At 43.6% G+C, this 18,321-nt stretch overlaps 10 non-coding genes across 10 annotated transcripts; all 10 read right to left on the reverse strand.

The window, feature by feature from the left end:
* Positions 1 to 836: 836 nt before the first annotated feature.
* On the reverse strand, positions 837 to 932 carry trnai-uau (transfer RNA isoleucine (anticodon UAU)). The gene is made up of 2 exons: positions 895 to 932; positions 837 to 872 (listed from the first exon to the last, which is right to left on the reverse strand). It is a non-coding gene; the product is annotated as a tRNA-Ile (tRNA).
* A 1,431-nt stretch (positions 933 to 2,363) lies between these two features.
* trnai-uau (transfer RNA isoleucine (anticodon UAU)) lies at positions 2,364 to 2,459 on the reverse strand. The gene is made up of 2 exons: positions 2,422 to 2,459; positions 2,364 to 2,399 (listed from the first exon to the last, which is right to left on the reverse strand). It is a non-coding gene; the product is annotated as a tRNA-Ile (tRNA).
* A 1,431-nt stretch (positions 2,460 to 3,890) lies between these two features.
* Positions 3,891 to 3,986, reverse strand: trnai-uau (transfer RNA isoleucine (anticodon UAU)). The gene is made up of 2 exons: positions 3,949 to 3,986; positions 3,891 to 3,926 (listed from the first exon to the last, which is right to left on the reverse strand). It is a non-coding gene; the product is annotated as a tRNA-Ile (tRNA).
* A 1,431-nt stretch (positions 3,987 to 5,417) lies between these two features.
* trnai-uau (transfer RNA isoleucine (anticodon UAU)) lies at positions 5,418 to 5,513 on the reverse strand. The gene is made up of 2 exons: positions 5,476 to 5,513; positions 5,418 to 5,453 (listed from the first exon to the last, which is right to left on the reverse strand). It is a non-coding gene; the product is annotated as a tRNA-Ile (tRNA).
* A 1,431-nt stretch (positions 5,514 to 6,944) lies between these two features.
* On the reverse strand, positions 6,945 to 7,040 carry trnat-ugu (transfer RNA threonine (anticodon UGU)). The gene is made up of 2 exons: positions 7,003 to 7,040; positions 6,945 to 6,980 (listed from the first exon to the last, which is right to left on the reverse strand). It is a non-coding gene; the product is annotated as a tRNA-Thr (tRNA).
* Positions 7,041 to 8,471: 1,431 nt separating this feature from the next.
* Positions 8,472 to 8,567, reverse strand: trnai-uau (transfer RNA isoleucine (anticodon UAU)). Its single transcript has 2 exons — positions 8,530 to 8,567; positions 8,472 to 8,507 (listed from the first exon to the last, which is right to left on the reverse strand). It is a non-coding gene; the product is annotated as a tRNA-Ile (tRNA).
* Positions 8,568 to 9,998: 1,431 nt separating this feature from the next.
* Positions 9,999 to 10,094, reverse strand: trnai-uau (transfer RNA isoleucine (anticodon UAU)). Its single transcript has 2 exons — positions 10,057 to 10,094; positions 9,999 to 10,034 (listed from the first exon to the last, which is right to left on the reverse strand). It is a non-coding gene; the product is annotated as a tRNA-Ile (tRNA).
* Positions 10,095 to 11,524: 1,430 nt separating this feature from the next.
* On the reverse strand, positions 11,525 to 11,620 carry trnai-uau (transfer RNA isoleucine (anticodon UAU)). The gene is made up of 2 exons: positions 11,583 to 11,620; positions 11,525 to 11,560 (listed from the first exon to the last, which is right to left on the reverse strand). It is a non-coding gene; the product is annotated as a tRNA-Ile (tRNA).
* Positions 11,621 to 13,051: 1,431 nt separating this feature from the next.
* On the reverse strand, positions 13,052 to 13,147 carry trnai-uau (transfer RNA isoleucine (anticodon UAU)). Its single transcript has 2 exons — positions 13,110 to 13,147; positions 13,052 to 13,087 (listed from the first exon to the last, which is right to left on the reverse strand). It is a non-coding gene; the product is annotated as a tRNA-Ile (tRNA).
* Positions 13,148 to 14,578: 1,431 nt separating this feature from the next.
* On the reverse strand, positions 14,579 to 14,674 carry trnai-uau (transfer RNA isoleucine (anticodon UAU)). Its single transcript has 2 exons — positions 14,637 to 14,674; positions 14,579 to 14,614 (listed from the first exon to the last, which is right to left on the reverse strand). It is a non-coding gene; the product is annotated as a tRNA-Ile (tRNA).
* Positions 14,675 to 18,321: the final 3,647 nt, after the last annotated feature.

Genomic DNA, 18,321 nt, shown 5'->3' on the forward strand with positions numbered 1-18,321 from the left:
AACCCTCGGTTCCTCAGGAGGGAATTTAACAGTGAGAGAAAGCCACTTGCGGTGGTTGGGGAACAATTTCGAATTTCTTTGACTTCACGTGTGAAGAAGATTATTGAACACTTAAGATTAAGAATGAAAAAAGCTGAGAGTTTTGAAAAGTTATACCCCGGTGAGTCACTCCAGCGGCCACTTGCGGTGGTTGGGGAACAATTTCGAATTTCTTTGACTTCACGTGTGAAGAAGATTATTGAACACCTAAGATTGAGTATGAAAACATCTGAGAGTTTTGAAAAGTTCGATCCGCGTGAGTCTGAAGTGAACCACATCCCGGAGACGCAATTCCTACTTTACCCTGGTGCCTTAAAGGTTTGATCACATTCAGATGAGGCTCGGTCCATTTCGTACACTCTGATCTCCGCCCAAGAAACCCACAAACAAGGTTCCGTCTTATTTGCATTTTGATCCTCTTCTTCTCAGCAGATCTTTATTTTAATCAGACAAATGTTCCAAGCAAAGCCGAATATAACATTCACACGGTTCAATGAGATCAATCTAATTCCTTTTTGATTACTACATCGACCTGTGTGAGTTTGTAGCCAGTTGAATAAAGAAATACCAACTAAACAGGGCTTGCCGGCAATTTAAATCAAGCAGACCGCTGATTGGAAGCATTTTTGAGCTGAACAAGGTTACCGATTGACGTTCCTGCCCAGATATGTCTTGACGTTTCAAATATTCCCAGGATACGTTGTTTGACTGCCGAGACCTTTCTCAGGAAATGACATTTGCCAAACCAGAGAAACTGGAATTTTCCAAGAGACTCTTTGGTCACAAGTAGATAAAACTGCTCCAGGTGAGGTTCGAACTCACAACCTCGGCATTACGCACGCAGAAACACTGACATATAAGTACCGCGCGCTGACCGATTGCGCCACGGGAGCCGCGCCGCCGCGGGCCTCCCAATATCGCGAGTTATACCTCAGCGATTGAGAAATTGGCTGTGATGTCAGATTTTCCGGTTGTATTCACATCTGGTTCCTCACTTATTTGAGGAATTGGCTTCATTACACAGTGCTAAACTGGATTGATAAGGAAAAATGCATTTTCAACATTTTCCTCGATTGTTCTCTGAGCCATTGAGGTCTTTAGTCAGTAGAAACCTTATAATCTCATTCTCGGTTAGCCTCAATTACTGATCTTATCTTCGGCACCAAGTTCCAGAAGTTGATCTTGCTCTGAGTTTTGGCATCACAGACAAATAGAAACACACCCTTCGCTCCAATCGGTCCATGCCGAGCAGATATCCTAATCTAACCTCGTCTGTATGCCAGCATTTGTCCTATATCCCTCTCAAGCCTTCCGATGTGAATGTGTTCAGAAAAGATTTACATGGATGTTGCCAGGTTTAAAGGACTTGAGCTAAAGGCCGCGGGTGAACAGTCTTGGGCTGTTTTCCCTGGATCATCGGAGGCTGAGTGGTGACCTTCAAACAACGTGTCTACGTGTACCTCAAATTTCAAAGAATTATGTGCCTGCAACCCTCGGTTCCTCAGGAGGGAATTTAACAGTGAGAGAAAGCCACTTGCGGTGGTTGGGGAACAATTTCGAATTTCTTTGACTTCACGTGTGAAGAAGATTATTGAACACTTAAGATTAAGAATGAAAAAAGCTGAGAGTTTTGAAAAGTTATACCCCGGTGAGTCACCCCAGCGGCCACTTGCGGTGGTTGGGGAACAATTTCGAATTTCTTTGACTTCACGTGTGAAGAAGATTATTGAACACCTAAGATTGAGTATGAAAACATCTGAGAGTTTTGAAAAGTTCGATCCGCGTGAGTCTGAAGTGAACCACATCCCGGAGACGCAATTCCTACTTTACCCTGGTGCCTTAAAGGTTTGATCACATTCAGATGATGCTCGGTCCATTTCGTACACTCTGATCTCCGCCCAAGAAACCCACAAACAAGGTTCCGTCTTATTTGCATTTTGATCCTCTTCTTCTCAGCAGATCTTTATTTTAATCAGACAAATGTTCCAAGCAAAGCCGAATATAACATTCACACGGTTCAATGAGATCAATCTAATTCCTTTTTGATTACTACATCGACCTGTGTGAGTTTGTAGCCAGTTGAATAAAGAAATACCAACTAAACAGGGCTTGCCGGCAATTTAAATCAAGCAGACCGCTGATTGGAAGCATTTTTGAGCTGAACAAGGTTACCGATTGACGTTCCTGCCCAGATATGTCTTGACGTTTCAAATATTGCCAGGATACGTTGTTTGACTGCCGAGACCTTTCTCAGGAAATGACATTTGCCAAACCAGAGAAACTGGAATTTTCCAAGAGACTCTTTGGTCACGAGTAGGTAAAACTGCTCCCGGTGACGCTCGAACTCACAACCTCGGCATTACGCACGCAGAAACACTGACATATAAGTACCGCGCGCTGACCGATTGCGCCACTGGAGCCGCGCCGTCGCGAGCCTCCCAATATCGCGAGTTATACCTCAGCGATTGAGAAATTGGCTGTGATGTAAGATTTTCCGGTTGTATTCACATCTGGTTCCTCACTTATTTGAGGAATTGGCTTCATTACACAGTGCTAAACTGGATTGATAAGGAAAAATGCATTTTCAACATTTTCCTCGATTGTTCTCTGAGCCATTGAGGTCTTTAGTCAGTAGAAACCTTATAATCTCATTCTCGGTTAGCCTCAATTACTGATCTTATCTTCGGCACCAAGTTCCAGAAGTTGATCTTGCTCTGAGTTTTGGCATCACAGACAAATAGAAACACACCCTTCGGTCCAATCGGTCCATGCCGAGCAGATATCCTAATCTAACCTCGTCTGTATGCCAGCATTTGTCCTATATCCCTCTCAAGCCTTCCGATGTGAATGTGTTCAGAAAAGATTTACATGGATGTTGCCAGGTTTAAAGGACTTGAGCTAAAGGCCGCGGGTGAACAGTCTTGGGCTGTTTTCCCTGGATCATGGGAGGCTGAGTGGTGACCTTCAAACAACGTGTCTACGTGTACCTCAAATTTCAAAGAATTATGTGCCTGCAACCCTCGGTTCCTCAGGAGGGAATTTAACAGTGAGAGAAAGCCACTTGCGGTGGTTGGGGAACAATTTCGAATTTCTTTGACTTCACGTGTGAAGAAGATTATTGAACACTTAAGATTAAGAATGAAAAAAGCTGAGAGTTTTGAAAAGTTATACCCCGGTGAGTCACCCCAGCGGCCACTTGCGGTGGTTGGGGAACAATTTCGAATTTCTTTGACTTCACGTGTGAAGAAGATTATTGAACACCTAAGATTAAGTATGAAAACATCTGAGAGTTTTGAAAAGTTCGATCCGCGTGAGTCTGAAGTGAACCACATCCCGGAGACGCAATTCCTACTTTACCCTGGTGCCTTAAAGGTTTGATCACATTCAGATGAGGCTCGGTCCATTTCGTACACTCTGATCTCCGCCCAAGAAACCCACAAACAAGGTTCCGTCTTATTTGCATTTTGATCCTCTTCTTCTCAGCAGATCTTTATTTTAATCAGACAAATGTTCCAAGCAAAGCCGAATATAACATTCACACGGTTCAATGAGATCAATCTAATTCCTTTTTGATTACTACATCGACCTGTGTGAGTTTGTAGCCAGTTGAATAAAGAAATACCAACTAAACAGGGCTTGCCGGCAATTTAAATCAAGCAGACCGCTGATTGGAAGCATTTTTGAGCTGAACAAGGTTACCGATTGACGTTCCTGCCCAGATATGTCTTGACGTTTCAAATATTCCCAGGATACGTTGTTTGACTGCCGAGACCTTTCTCAGGAAATGACGTTTGCCAAACCAGAGAAACTGGAATTTTCCAAGAGACTCTTTGGTCACGAGTAGATAAAACTGCTCCAGGTGAGGCTCGAACTCACAACCTCGGCATTACGCACGCAGAAACACTGACATATAAGTACCGCGCGCTGACCGATTGCGCCACGGGAGCCGCGCCGTCGCGGGTCTCCCAATATCGCGAGTTATACCTCAGCGATTGAGAAATTGGCTGTGATGTAAGATTTTCCGGTTGTATTCACATCTGGTTCCTCACTTATTTGAGGAATTGGCTTCATTACACAGTGCTAAACTGGATTGATAATGAAAAATGCATTTTCAACATTTTCCTCGATTGTTCTCTGAGCCATTGAGGTCTTTAGTCAGTAGAAACCTTATAATCTCATTCTCGGTTAGCCTCAATTACTGATCTTATCTTCGGCACCAAGTTCCAGAAGTTGATCTTGCTCTGAGTTTTGGCATCACAGACAAATAGAAACACACCCTTCGGTCCAATCGGTCCATGCCGAGCAGATATCCTAATCTAACCTCGTCTGTATGCCAGCATTTGTCCTATATCCCTCTCAAGCCTTCCGATGTGAATGTGTTCAGAAAAGATTTACATGGATGTTGCCAGGTTTAAAGGACTTGAGCTAAAGGCCGCGGGTGAACAGTCTTGGGCTGTTTTCCCTGGATCATCGGAGGCTGAGTGGTGACCTTCAAACAACGTGTCTACGTGTACCTCAAATTTCAAAGAATTATGTGCCTGCAACCCTCGGTTCCTCAGGAGGGAATTTAACAGTGAGAGAAAGCCACTTGCGGTGGTTGGGGAACAATTTCGAATTTCTTTGACTTCACGTGTGAAGAAGATTATTGAACACTTAAGATTAAGAATGAAAAAAGCTGAGAGTTTTGAAAAGTTATACCCCGGTGAGTCACCCCAGCGGCCACTTGCGGTGGTTGGGGAACAATTTCGAATTTCTTTGACTTCACGTGTGAAGAAGATTATTGAACACCTAAGATTGAGTATGAAAACATCTGAGAGTTTTGAAAAGTTCGATCCGCGTGAGTCTGAAGTGAACCACATCCCGGAGACGCAATTCCTACTTTACCCTGGTGCCTTAAAGGTTTGATCACATTCAGATGATGCTAGGTCCATTTCGTACACTCTGATCTCCGCCCAAGAAACCCACAAACAAGGTTCCGTCTTATTTGCATTTTGATCCTCTTCTTCTCAGCAGATCTTTATTTTAATCAGACAAATGTTCCAAGCAAAGCCGAATATAACATTCACACGGTTCAATGAGATCAATCTAATTCCTTTTTGATTACTACATCGACCTGTGTGAGTTTGTAGCCAGTTGAATAAAGAAATACCAACTAAACAGGGCTTGCCGGCAATTTAAATCAAGCAGACCGCTGATTGGAAGCATTTTTGAGCTGAACAAGGTTACCGATTGACGTTCCTGCCCAGATATGTCTTGACGTTTCAAATATTCCCAGGATACGTTGTTTGACGGCCGAGACCTTTCTCAGGAAATGACATTTGCCAAACCAGAGAAACTGGAATTTTGCAAGAGACTCTTTGGTCACGTGTAGATAAAACCGCTCCAGGTGAGGCTCGAACTCACAACCTCGGCATTACGCACGCAGAAACACTGACATATAAGTACCGCGTGCTGACCGATTGCGCCACTGGAGCCGCGCCGTCGCGAGCCTCCCAATATCGCGAGTTATACCTCAGCGATTGAGAAATTGGCTGTGATGGAAGATTTTCCGGTTGTATTCACATCTGGTTCCTCACTTATTTGAGGAATTGGCTTCATTACACAGTGCTAAACTGGATTGATAATGAAAAATGCATTTTCAACATTTTCCTCGATTGTTCTCTGAGCCATTGAGGTCTTTAGTCAGTAGAAACCTTATAATCTCATTCTCGGTTAGCCTCAATTACTGATCTTATCTTCGGCACCAAGTTCCAGAAGTTGATCTTGCTCTGAGTTTTGGCATCACAGACAAATAGAAACACACCCTTCGGTCCAATCGGTCCATGCCGAGCAGATATCCTAATCTAACCTCGTCTGTATGCCAGCATTTGTCCTATATCCCTCTCAAGCCTTCCGATGTGAATGTGTTCAGAAAAGATTTACATGGATGTTGCCAGGTTTAAAGGACTTGAGCTAAAGGCCGCGGGTGAACAGTCTTGGGCTGTTTTCCCTGGATCATCGGAGGCTGAGTGGTGACCTTCAAACAACGTGTCTACGTGTACCTCAAATTTCAAAGAATTATGTGCCTGCAACCCTCGGTTCCTCAGGAGGGAATTTAACAGTGAGAGAAAGCCACTTGCGGTGGTTGGGGAACAATTTCGAATTTCTTTGACTTCACGTGTGAAGAAGATTATTGAACACTTAAGATTAAGAATGAAAAAAGCTGAGAGTTTTGAAAAGTTATACCCCGGTGAGTCACCCCAGCGGCCACTTGCGGTGGTTGGGGAACAATTTCGAATTTCTTTGACTTCACGTGTGAAGAAGATTTTTGAACACCTAAGATTGAGTATGAAAACATCTGAGAGTTTTGAAAAGTTCGATCCGCGTGAGTCTGAAGTGAACCACATCCCGGAGACGCAATTCCTACTTTACCCTGGTGCCTTAAAGGTTTGATCACATTCAGATGATGCTAGGTCCATTTCGTACACTCTGATCTCCGCCCAAGAAACCCACAAACAAGGTTCCGTCTTATTTGCATTTTGATCCTCTTCTTCTCAGCAGATCTTTATTTTAATCAGACAAATGTTCCAAGCAAAGCCGAATATAACATTCACACGGTTCAATGAGATCAATCTAATTCCTTTTTGATTACTACATCGACCTGTGTGAGTTTGTAGCCAGTTGAATAAAGAAATACCAACTAAACAGGGCTTGCCGGCAATTTAAATCAAGCAGACCGCTGATTGGAAGCATTTTTGAGCTGAACAAGGTTACCGATTGACGTTCCTGCCCAGATATGTCTTGACGTTTCAAATATTCCCAGGATACGTTGTTTGACTGCCGAGACCTTTCTCAGGAAATGACATTTGCCAAACCAGAGAAACTGGAATTTTCCAAGAGACTCTTTGGTCACGAGTAGATAAAACTGCTCCAGGTAAGGCTCGAACTCACAACCTCGGCATTACGCACGCAGAAACACTGACATACAAGTACCGCGCGCTGACCGATTGCGCCACGGGAGCCGCGCCTTCGCGGGTCTCCCAATATCGCGAGTTATACCTCAGCGATTGAGAAATTGGCTGTGATGTAAGATTTTCCGGTTGTATTCACATCTGGTTCCTCACTTATTTGAGGAATTGGCTTCATTACACAGTGCTAAACTGGATTGATAATGAAAAATGCATTTTCAACATTTTCCTCGATTGTTCTCTGAGCCATTGAGGTCTTTAGTCAGTAGAAACCTTATAATCTCATTCTCGGTTAGCCTCAATTACTGATCTTATCTTCGGCACCAAGTTCCAGAAGTTGATCTTGCTCTGAGTTTTGGCATCACAGACAAATAGAAACACACCCTTCGCTCCAATCGGTCCATGCCGAGCAGATATCCTAATCTAACCTCGTCTGTATGCCAGCATTTGTCCTATATCCCTCTCAAGCCTTCCGATGTGAATGTGTTCAGAAAAGATTTACATGGATGTTGCCAGGTTTAAAGGACTTGAGCTAAAGGCCACGGGTGAACAGTCTTGGGCTGTTTTCCCTGGATCATCGGAGGCTGAGTGGTGACCTTCAAACAACGTGTCTACGTGTACCTCAAATTTCAAAGAATTATGTGCCTGCAACCCTCGGTTCCTCAGGAGGGAATTTAACAGTGAGAGAAAGCCACTTGCGGTGGTTGGGGAACAATTTCGAATTTCTTTGACTTCACGTGTGAAGAAGATTATTGAACACTTAAGATTAAGAATGAAAAAAGCTGAGAGTTTTGAAAAGTTATACCCCGGTGAGTCACCCCAGCGGCCACTTGCGGTGGTTGGGGAACAATTTCGAATTTCTTTGACTTCACGTGTGAAGAAGATTATTGAACACCTAAGATTGAGTATGAAAACATCTGAGAGTTTTGAAAAGTTCGATCCGCGTGAGTCTGAAGTGAACCACATCCCGGAGACGCAATTCCTACTTTACCCTGGTGCCTTAAAGGTTTGATCACATTCAGATGATGCTAGGTCCATTTCGTACACTCTGATCTCCGCCCAAGAAACCCACAAACAAGGTTCCGTCTTATTTGCATTTTGATCCTCTTCTTCTCAGCAGATCTTTATTTTAATCAGACAAATGTTCCAAGCAAAGCCGAATATAACATTCACACGGTTCAATGAGATCAATCTAATTCCTTTTTGATTACTACATCGACCTGTGTGAGTTTGTAGCCAGTTGAATAAAGAAATACCAACTAAACAGGGCTTGCCGGCAATTTAAATCAAGCAGACCGCTGATTGGAAGCATTTTTGAGCTGAACAAGGTTACCGATTGACGTTCCTGCCCAGATATGTCTTGACGTTTCAAATATTCCCAGGATACGTTGTTTGACGGCCGAGACCTTTCTCAGGAAATGACATTTGCCAAACCAGAGAAACTGGAATTTTGCAAGAGACTCTTTGGTCACGAGTAGATAAAACCGCTCCAGGTGAGGCTCGAACTCACAACCTCGGCATTACGCACGCAGAAACATTGACATATAAGTACCGCGCGCTGACCGATTGCACCACCGGAGCCGCACCGTCGCGGGCCTCCCAATATCGCGAGTTATACCTCAGCGATTGAGAAATTGGCTGTGATGGAAGATTTTCCGGTTGTATTCACATCTGGTTCCTCACTTATTTGAGGAATTGGCTTCATTACACAGTGCTAAACTGGATTGATAATGAAAAATGCATTTTCAACATTTTCCTCGATTGTTCTCTGAGCCATTGAGGTCTTTAGTCAGTAGAAACCTTATAATCTCATTCTCGGTTAGCCTCAATTACTGATCTTATCTTCGGCACCAAGTTCCAGAAGTTGATCTTGCTCTGAGTTTTGGCATCACAGACAAATAGAAACACACCCTTCGGTCCAATCGGTCCATGCCGAGCAGATATCCTAATCTAACCTCGTCTGTATGCCAGCATTTGTCCTATATCCCTCTCAAGCCTTCCGATGTGAATGTGTTCAGAAAAGATTTACATGGATGTTGCCAGGTTTAAAGGACTTGAGCTAAAGGCCGCGGGTGAACAGTCTTGGGCTGTTTTCCCTGGATCATCGGAGGCTGAGTGGTGACCTTCAAACAACGTGTCTACGTGTACCTCAAATTTCAAAGAATTATGTGCCTGCAACCCTCGGTTCCTCAGGAGGGAATTTAACAGTGAGAGAAAGCCACTTGCGGTGGTTGGGGAACAATTTCGAATTTCTTTGACTTCACGTGTGAAGAAGATTATTGAACACTTAAGATTAAGAATGAAAAAAGCTGAGAGTTTTGAAAAGTTATACCCCGGTGAGTCACCCCAGCGGCCACTTGCGGTGGTTGGGGAACAATTTCGAATTTCTTTGACTTCACGTGTGAAGAAGATTATTGAACACCTAAGATTGAGTATGAAAACATCTGAGAGTTTTGAAAAGTTCGATCCGCGTGAGTCTGAAGTGAACCACATCCCGGAGACGCAATTCCTACTTTACCCTGGTGCCTTAAAGGTTTGATCACATTCAGATGATGCTAGGTCCATTTCGTACACTCTGATCTCCGCCCAAGAAACCCACAAACAAGGTTCCGTCTTATTTGCATTTTGATCCTCTTCTTCTCAGCAGATCTTTATTTTAATCAGACAAATGTTCCAAGCAAAGCCGAATATAACATTCACACGGTTCAATGAGATCAATCTAATTCCTTTTTGATTACTACATCGACCTGTGTGAGTTTGTAGCCAGTTGAATAAAGAAATACCAACTAAACAGGGCTTGCCGGCAATTTAAATCAAGCAGACCGCAGATTGGAAGCATTTTTGAGCTGAACAAGGTTACCGGTTGACGTTCCTGCCCAGATATGTCTTGACGTTTCAAATATTCCCAGGATACGTTGTTTGACTGCCGAGACCTTTCTCAGGAAATGACATTTGCCAAACCAGAGAAACTGGAATTTTCCAAGAGACTCTTTGGTCACGAGTGGATAAAACTGCTCCAGGTGAGGCTCGAACTCACAACCTCGGCATTACGCACGCAGAAACACTGACATATAAGTACCGCGCGCTGACCGATTGCGCCACTGGAGCCGCGCCGTCGCGTGCCTCCCAATATCGCGAGTTATACCTCAGCGATTGAGAAATTGGCTGTGATGTAAGATTTTCCGGTTGTATTCACATCTGGTTCCTCACTTATTTGAGGAATTGGCTTCATTACACAGTGCTAAACTGGATTGATAATGAAAAATGCATTTTCAACATTTTCCTCGATTGTTCTCTGAGCCATTGAGGTCTTTAGTCAGTAGAAACCTTATAATCTCATTCTCGGTTAGCCTCAATTAATGATCTTATCTTCGGCACCAAGTTCCAGAAGTTGATCTTGCTCTGAGTTTTGGCATCACAGACAAATAGAAACACACCCTTCGCTCCAATCGGTCCATGCCGAGCAGATATCCTAATCTAACCTCGTCTGTATGCCAGCATTTGTCCTATATCCCTCTCAAGCCTTCCGATGTGAATGTGTTCAGAAAAGATTTACATGGATGTTGCCAGGTTTAAAGGACTTGAGCTAAAGGCCGCGGGTGAACAGTCTTGGGCTGTTTTCCCTGGATCATCGGAGGCTGAGTGGTGACCTTCAAACAACGTGTCTACGTGTACCTCAAATTTCAAGAATTATGTGCCTGCAACCCTCGGTTCCTCAGGAGGGAATTTAACAGTGAGAGAAAGCCACTTGCGGTGGTTGGGGAACAATTTCGAATTTCTTTGACTTCACGTGTGAAGAAGATTATTGAACACTTAAGATTAAGAATGAAAAAAGCTGAGAGTTTTGAAAAGTTATACCCCGGTGAGTCACCCCAGCGGCCACTTGCGGTGGTTGGGGAACAATTTCGAATTTCTTTGACTTCACGTGTGAAGAAGATTATTGAACACCTAAGATTGAGTATGAAAACATCTGAGAGTTTTGAAAAGTTCGATCCGCGTGAGTCTGAAGTGAACCACATCCCGGAGACGCAATTCCTACTTTACCCTGGTGCCTTAAAGGTTTGATCACATTCAGATGATGCTCGGTCCATTTCGTACACTCTGATCTCCGCCCAAGAAACCCACAAACAAGGTTCCGTCTTATTTGCATTTTGATCCTCTTCTTCTCAGCAGATCTTTATTTTAATCAGACAAATGTTCCAAGCAAAGCCGAATATAACATTCACACGGTTCAATGAGATCAATCTAATTCCTTTTTGATTACTACATCGACCTGTGTGAGTTTGTAGCCAGTTGAATAAAGAAATACCAACTAAACAGGGCTTGCCGGCAATTTAAATCAAGCAGAACGCTGATTGGAAGCATTTTTGAGCTGAACAAGGTTACCGATTGACGTTCCTGCCGAGATATGTCTTGACGTTTCAAATATTCCCAGGATACGTTGTTTGACTGCTGAGACCTTTCTCAGGAAATGACATTTGCCAAACCAGAGAAACTGGAATTTTCCAAGAGACTCTTTGGTCACGAGTAGATAAAACTGCTCCAGGTGAGGCTCGTACTCACAACCTCGGCATTACGCACGCAGAAACACTGACATATAAGTACCGCGCGCTGACCGATTGCGCCACTGGAGCCGCGCCGTCGCGCGCCTCCCAATATCGCGAGTTATACCTCAGCGATTGAGAAATTGGCTGCGATGTAAGATTTTCCGGTTGTATTCACATCTGGTTCCTCACTTATTTGAGGAATTGGCTTCATTACACAGTGCTAAACTGGATTGATAATGAAAAATGCATTTTCAACATTTTCCTCGATTGTTCTCTGAGCCATTGAGGTCTTTAGTCAGTAGAAACCTTATAATCTCATTCTCGGTTAGCCTCAATTACTGATCTTATCTTCGGCACCAAGTTCCAGAAGTTGATCTTGCTCTGAGTTTTGGCATCACAGACAAATAGAAACACACCCTTCGGTCCAATCGGTCCATGCCGAGCAGATATCCTAATCTAACCTCGTCTGTATGCCAGCATTTGTCCTATATCCCTCTCAAGCCTTCCGATGTGAATGTGTTCAGAAAAGATTTACATGGATGTTGCCAGGTTTAAAGGACTTGAGCTAAAGGCCGCGGGTGAACAGTCTTGGGCTGTTTTCCCTGGATCATCGGAGGCTGAGTGGTGACCTTCAAACAACGTGTCTACGTGTACCTCAAATTTCAAAGAATTATGTGCCTGCAACCCTCGGTTCCTCAGGAGGGAATTTAACAGTGAGAGAAAGCCACTTGCGGTGGTTGGGGAACAATTTCGAATTTCTTTGACTTCACGTGTGAAGAAGATTATTGAACACTTAAGATTAAGAATGAAAAAAGCTGAGAGTTTTGAAAAGTTATACCCCGGTGAGTCACCCCAGCGGCCACTTGCGGTGGTTGGGGAACAATTTCGAATTTCTTTGACTTCACGTGTGAAGAAGATTATTGAACACCTAAGATTGAGTATGAAAACATCTGAGAGTTTTGAAAAGTTCGATCCGCGTGAGTCTGAAGTGAACCACATCCCGGAGACGCAATTCCTACTTTACCCTGGTGGCTTAAAGGTTTGATCACATTCAGATGATGCTAGGTCCATTTCGTACACTCTGATCTCCGCCCAAGAAACCCACAAACAAGGTTCCGTCTTATTTGCATTTTGATCCTCTTCTTCTCAGCAGATCTTTATTTTAATCAGACAAATGTTCCAAGCAAAGCCGAATATAACATTCACACGGTTCAATGAGATCAATCTAATTCCTTTTTGATTACTATATCGACCTGTGTGAGTTTGTAGCCAGTTGAATAAAGAAATACCAACTAAACAGGGCTTGCCGGCAATTTAAATCAAGCAGACCGCTGATTGGAAGCATTTTTGAGCTGAACAAGGTTACCGATTGACGTTCCTGCCCAGATATGTCTTGACGTTTCAAATATTCCCAGGATACGTTGTTTGACTGCCGAGACCTTTCTCAGGAAATGACATTTGCCAAACCAGAGAAACTGGAATTTTCCAAGAGACTCTTTGGTCACGAGTAGATAAAACTGCTCCAGGTGAGGCTCGAACTCACAACCTCGGCATTACGCACGCAGAAACACTGACATATAAGTACCGCGCGCTGACCGATTGCGCCACGGGAGCCGCGCCGACGCAAGCCTCCCAATATCGTGAGTTATACCTCAGCGATTGAGAAATTGGCTGTGATGTAAGATTTTCCGGTTGTATTCACATCTGGTTCCTCACTTATTTGAGGAATTGGCTTCATTACACAGTGCTAAACTGGATTGATAATGAAAAATGCATTTTCAACATTTTCCTCGATTGTTCTCTGAGCCATTGAGGTCTTTAGTCAGTAGAAACCTTATAATCTCATTCTCGGTTAGCCTCAATTACTGATCTTATCTTCGGCACCAAGTTCCAGAAGTTGATCTTGCTCTGAGTTTTGGCATCACAGACAAATAGAAACACACCCTTCGGTCCAATCGGTCCATGCCGAGCAGATATCCTAATCTAACCTCGTCTGTATGCCAGCATTTGTCCTATATCCCTCTCAAGCCTTCCGATGTGAATGTGTTCAGAAAAGATTTACATGGATGTTGCCAGGTTTAAAGGACTTGAGCTAAAGGCCGCGGGTGAACAGTCTTGGGCTGTTTTCCCTGGATCATCGGAGGCTGAGTGGTGACCTTCAAACAACGTGTCTACGTGTACCTCAAATTTCAAAGAATTATGTGCCTGCAACCCTCGGTTCCTCAGGAGGGAATTTAACAGTGAGAGAAAGCCACTTGCGGTGGTTGGGGAACAATTTCGAATTTCTTTGACTTCACGTGTGAAGAAGATTATTGAACACTTAAGATTAAGAATGAAAAAAGCTGAGAGTTTTGAAAAGTTATACCCCGGTGAGTCACCCCAGCGGCCACTTGCGGTGGTTGGGGAACAATTTCGAATTTCTTTGACTTCACGTGTGAAGAAGATTATTGAACACCTAAGATTGAGTATGAAAACATCTGAGAGTTTTGAAAAGTTCGATCCGCGTGAGTCTGAAGTGAACCACATCCCGGAGACGCAATTCCTACTTTACCCTGGTGCCTTAAAGGTTTGATCACATTCAGATGATGCTAGGTCCATTTCGTACACTCTGATCTCCGCCCAAGAAACCCACAAACAAGGTTCCGTCTTATTTGCATTTTGATCCTCTTCTTCTCAGCAGATCTTTATTTTAATCAGACAAATGTTCCAAGCAAAGCCGAATATAACATTCACACGGTTCAATGAGATCAATCTAATTCCTTTTTGATTACTACATCGACCTGTGTGAGTTTGTAGCCAGTTGAATAAAGAAATACCAACTAAACAGGGCTTGCCGGCAATTTAAATCAAGCAGACCGCTGATTGGAAGCATTTTTGAGCTGAACAAGGTTACCGATTGACGTTCCTGCCCAGCTATGTCTTGACGTTTCAAATATTCCCAGGATACGTTGTTTGACTGCTGAGACCTTTCTCAGGAAATGACATTTGCCAAACCAGAGAAACTCAAATTTTCCAAGAGACTCTTTGGTCACGAGTAGATAAAACTGCTCAAGGTGAGGCTCGAACTCACAACCTCGGCATTACGCACGCAGAAACACTGACATATAAGTACCGCGCGCTGACCGATTGCGCCACGGGAGCCGCGCCGTCGCGGGTCTCCCAATATCGCGAGTTATACCTCAGCGATTGAGAAATTGGCTGTGATGGAAGATTTTCCGGTTGTATTCACATCTGGTTCCTCACTTATTTGAGGAATTGGCTTCATTACACAGTGCTAAACTGGATTGATAATGAAAAATGCATTTTCAACATTTTCCTCGATTGTTCTCTGAGCCATTGAGGTCTTTAGTCAGTAGAAACCTTATAATCTCATTCTCGGTTAGCCTCAATTACTGATCTTATCTTCGGCACCAAGTTCCAGAAGTTGATCTTGCTCTGAGTTTTGGCATCACAGACAAATAGAAACACACCCTTCGGTCCAATCGGTCCATGCCGAGCAGATATCCTAATCTAACCTCGTCTGTATGCCAGCATTTGTGCTATATCCCTCTCAAGCCTTCTGATGTGAATGTGTTCAGAAAAGATTTACATGGATGTTGCCAAGTTTAAAGGACTTGAGCTAAAGGCCGCGGGTGAACAGTCTTGGGCTGTTTTCCCTGGATCATCGGAGGCTGAGTGGTGACCTTCAAACAACGTGTCTACGTGTACCTCAAATTTCAAAGAATTATGTGCCTGCAACCCTCGGTTCCTCAGGAGGGAATTTAACAGTGAGAGAAAGCCACTTGCGGTGGTTGGGGAACAATTTCGAATTTCTTTGACTTCACGTGTGAAGAAGATTATTGAACACTTAAGATTAAGAATGAAAAAAGCTGAGAGTTTTGAAAAGTTATACCCCGGTGAGTCACCCCAGCGGCCACTTGCGGTGGTTGGGGAACAATTTCGAATTTCTTTGACTTCACGTGTGAAGAAGATTATTGAACACCTAAGATTGAGTATGAAAACATCTGAGAGTTTTGAAAAGTTCGATCCGCGTGAGTCTGAAGTGAACCACATCCCGGAGACGCAATTCCTACTTTACCCTGGTGCCTTAAAGGTTTGATCACATTCAGATGATGCTAGGTCCATTTCGTACACTCTGATCTCCGCCCAAGAAACCCACAAACAAGGTTCCGTCTTATTTGCATTTTGATCCTCTTCTTCTCAGCAGATCTTTATTTTAATCAGACAAATGTTCCAAGCAAAGCCGAATATAACATTCACACGGTTCAATGAGATCAATCTAATTCCTTTTTGATTACTACATCGACCTGTGTGAGTTTGTAGCCAGTTGAATAAAGAAATACCAACTAAACAGGGCTTGCCGGCAATTTAAATCAAGCAGACCGCTGATTGGAAGCATTTTTGAGCTGAACAAGGTTACCGATTGACGTTCCTGCCCAGATATGTCTTGACGTTTCAAATATTCCCAGGATACGTTGTTTGACTGCCGAGACCTTTCTCAGGAAATGACATTTGCCAAACCAGAGAAACTGGAATTTTCCAAGAGACTCTTTGGTCACGAGTAGATAAAACTGCTCCAGGTGAGGCTCGAACTCACAACCTCGGCATCACGCACGCAGAAACACTGACATATAAGTACTGCGCGCTGACCGAATGCGACACTGGAGCCGCGCCGTCGGGGGCCTCGCAATATCGCGAGTTATACCTCAGCGATTGAGAAATTGGCTGTGATGTAAGATTTTCCGGTTGTATTCACATCTGGTTCCTCACTTATTTGAGGAATTGGCTTCATTACACAGTGCTAAACTGGATTGATAATGAAAAATGCATTTTCAACATTTTCCTCGATTGTTCTCTGAGCCATTGAGGTCTTTAGTCAGTAGAAACCTTATAATCTCATTCTCGGTTAGCCTCAATTACTGATCTTATCTTCGGCACCAAGTTCCAGAAGTTGATCTTGCTCTGAGTTTTGGCATCACAGACAAATAGAAACACACCCTTCGGTCCAATCGGTCCATGCCGAGCAGATATCCTAATCTAACCTCGTCTGTATGCCAGCATTTGTCCTATATCCCTCTCAAGCCTTCCGATGTGAATGTGTTCAGAAAAGATTTACATGGATGTTGCCAGGTTTAAAGGACTTGAGCTAAAGGCCGCGGGTGAACAGTCTTGGGCTGTTTTCCCTGGATCATCGGAGGCTGAGTGGTGACCTTCAAACAACGTGTCTACGTGTACCTCAAATTTCAAAGAATTATGTGCCTGCAACCCTCGGTTCCTCAGGAGGGAATTTAACAGTGAGAGAAAGCCACTTGCGGTGGTTGGGGAACAATTTCGAATTTCTTTGACTTCACGTGTGAAGAAGATTATTGAACACCTAAGATTGAGTATGAAAACATCTGAGAGTTTTGAAAAGTTCGATCCGCGTGAGTCTGAAGTGAACCACATCCCGGAGACGCAATTCCTACTTTACCCTGGTGCCTTAAAGGTTTGATCACATTCAGATGATGCTAGGTCCATTTCGTACACTCTGATCTCCGCCCAAGAAACCCACAAACAAGGTTCCGTCTTATTTGCATTTTGATCCTCTTCTTCTCAGCAGATCTTTATTTTAATCAGACAAATGTTCCAAGCAAAGCCGAATATAACATTCACACGGTTCAATGAGATCAATCTAATTCCTTTTTGATTACTACATCGACCTGTGTGAGTTTGTAGCCAGTTGAATAAAGAAATCCCAACTAAACAGGGCTTGCCGGCAATTTAAATCAAGCAGACCGCTGATTGGAAGCATGTTTGAGCTGAACAAGGTTACCGATTGACGTTCCTGCCCAGATATGTCTTGACGTTTCAAATATTCCCAGGATACGTTGTTTGACTGCCGAGACCTTTCTCAGGAAATGACATTTGCCAAACCAGAGAAACTGGAATTTTCCAAGAGACTCTTTGGTCACGAGTAGATAAAACTGCTCCAGGTGAGGCTCGAACTCACAACCTCGGCATCACGCACGCAGAAACACTGACATATAAGTACTGCGCGCTGACCGAATGCGACACTGGAGCCGCGCCGTCGGGGGCCTCGCAATATCGCGAGTTATACCTCAGCGATTGAGAAATTGGCTGTGATGTAAGATTTTCCGGTTGTATTCACATCTGGTTCCTCACTTATTTGAGGAATTGGCTTCATTACACAGTGCTAAACTGGATTGATAATGAAAAATGCATTTTCAACATTTTCCTCGATTGTTCTCTGAGCCATTGAGGTCTTTAGTCAGTAGAAACCTTATAATCTCATTCTCGGTTAGCCTCAATTACTGATCTTATCTTCGGCACCAAGTTCCAGAAGTTGATCTTGCTCTGAGTTTTGGCATCACAGACAAATAGAAACACACCCTTCGGTCCAATCGGTCCATGCCGAGCAGATATCCTAATCTAACCTCGTCTGTATGCCAGCATTTGTCCTATATCCCTCTCAAGCCTTCCGATGTGAATGTGTTCAGAAAAGATTTACATGGATGTTGCCAGGTTTAAAGGACTTGAGCTAAAGGCCGCGGGTGAACAGTCTTGGGCTGTTTTCCCTGGATCATCGGAGGCTGAGTGGTGACCTTCAAACAACGTGTCTACGTGTACCTCAAATTTCAAAGAATTATGTGCCTGCAACCCTCGGTTCCTCAGGAGGGAATTTAACAGTGAGAGAAAGCCACTTGCGGTGGTTGGGGAACAATTTCGAATTTCTTTGACTTCACGTGTGAAGAAGATTATTGAACACTTAAGATTAAGAATGAAAAAAG

The sequence above is a fragment of the Chiloscyllium punctatum genome, chromosome 49, assembly GCF_047496795.1.
Source record: "Chiloscyllium punctatum isolate Juve2018m chromosome 49, sChiPun1.3, whole genome shotgun sequence".
NCBI classification, from domain to species: domain Eukaryota; kingdom Metazoa; phylum Chordata; class Chondrichthyes; order Orectolobiformes; family Hemiscylliidae; genus Chiloscyllium; species Chiloscyllium punctatum.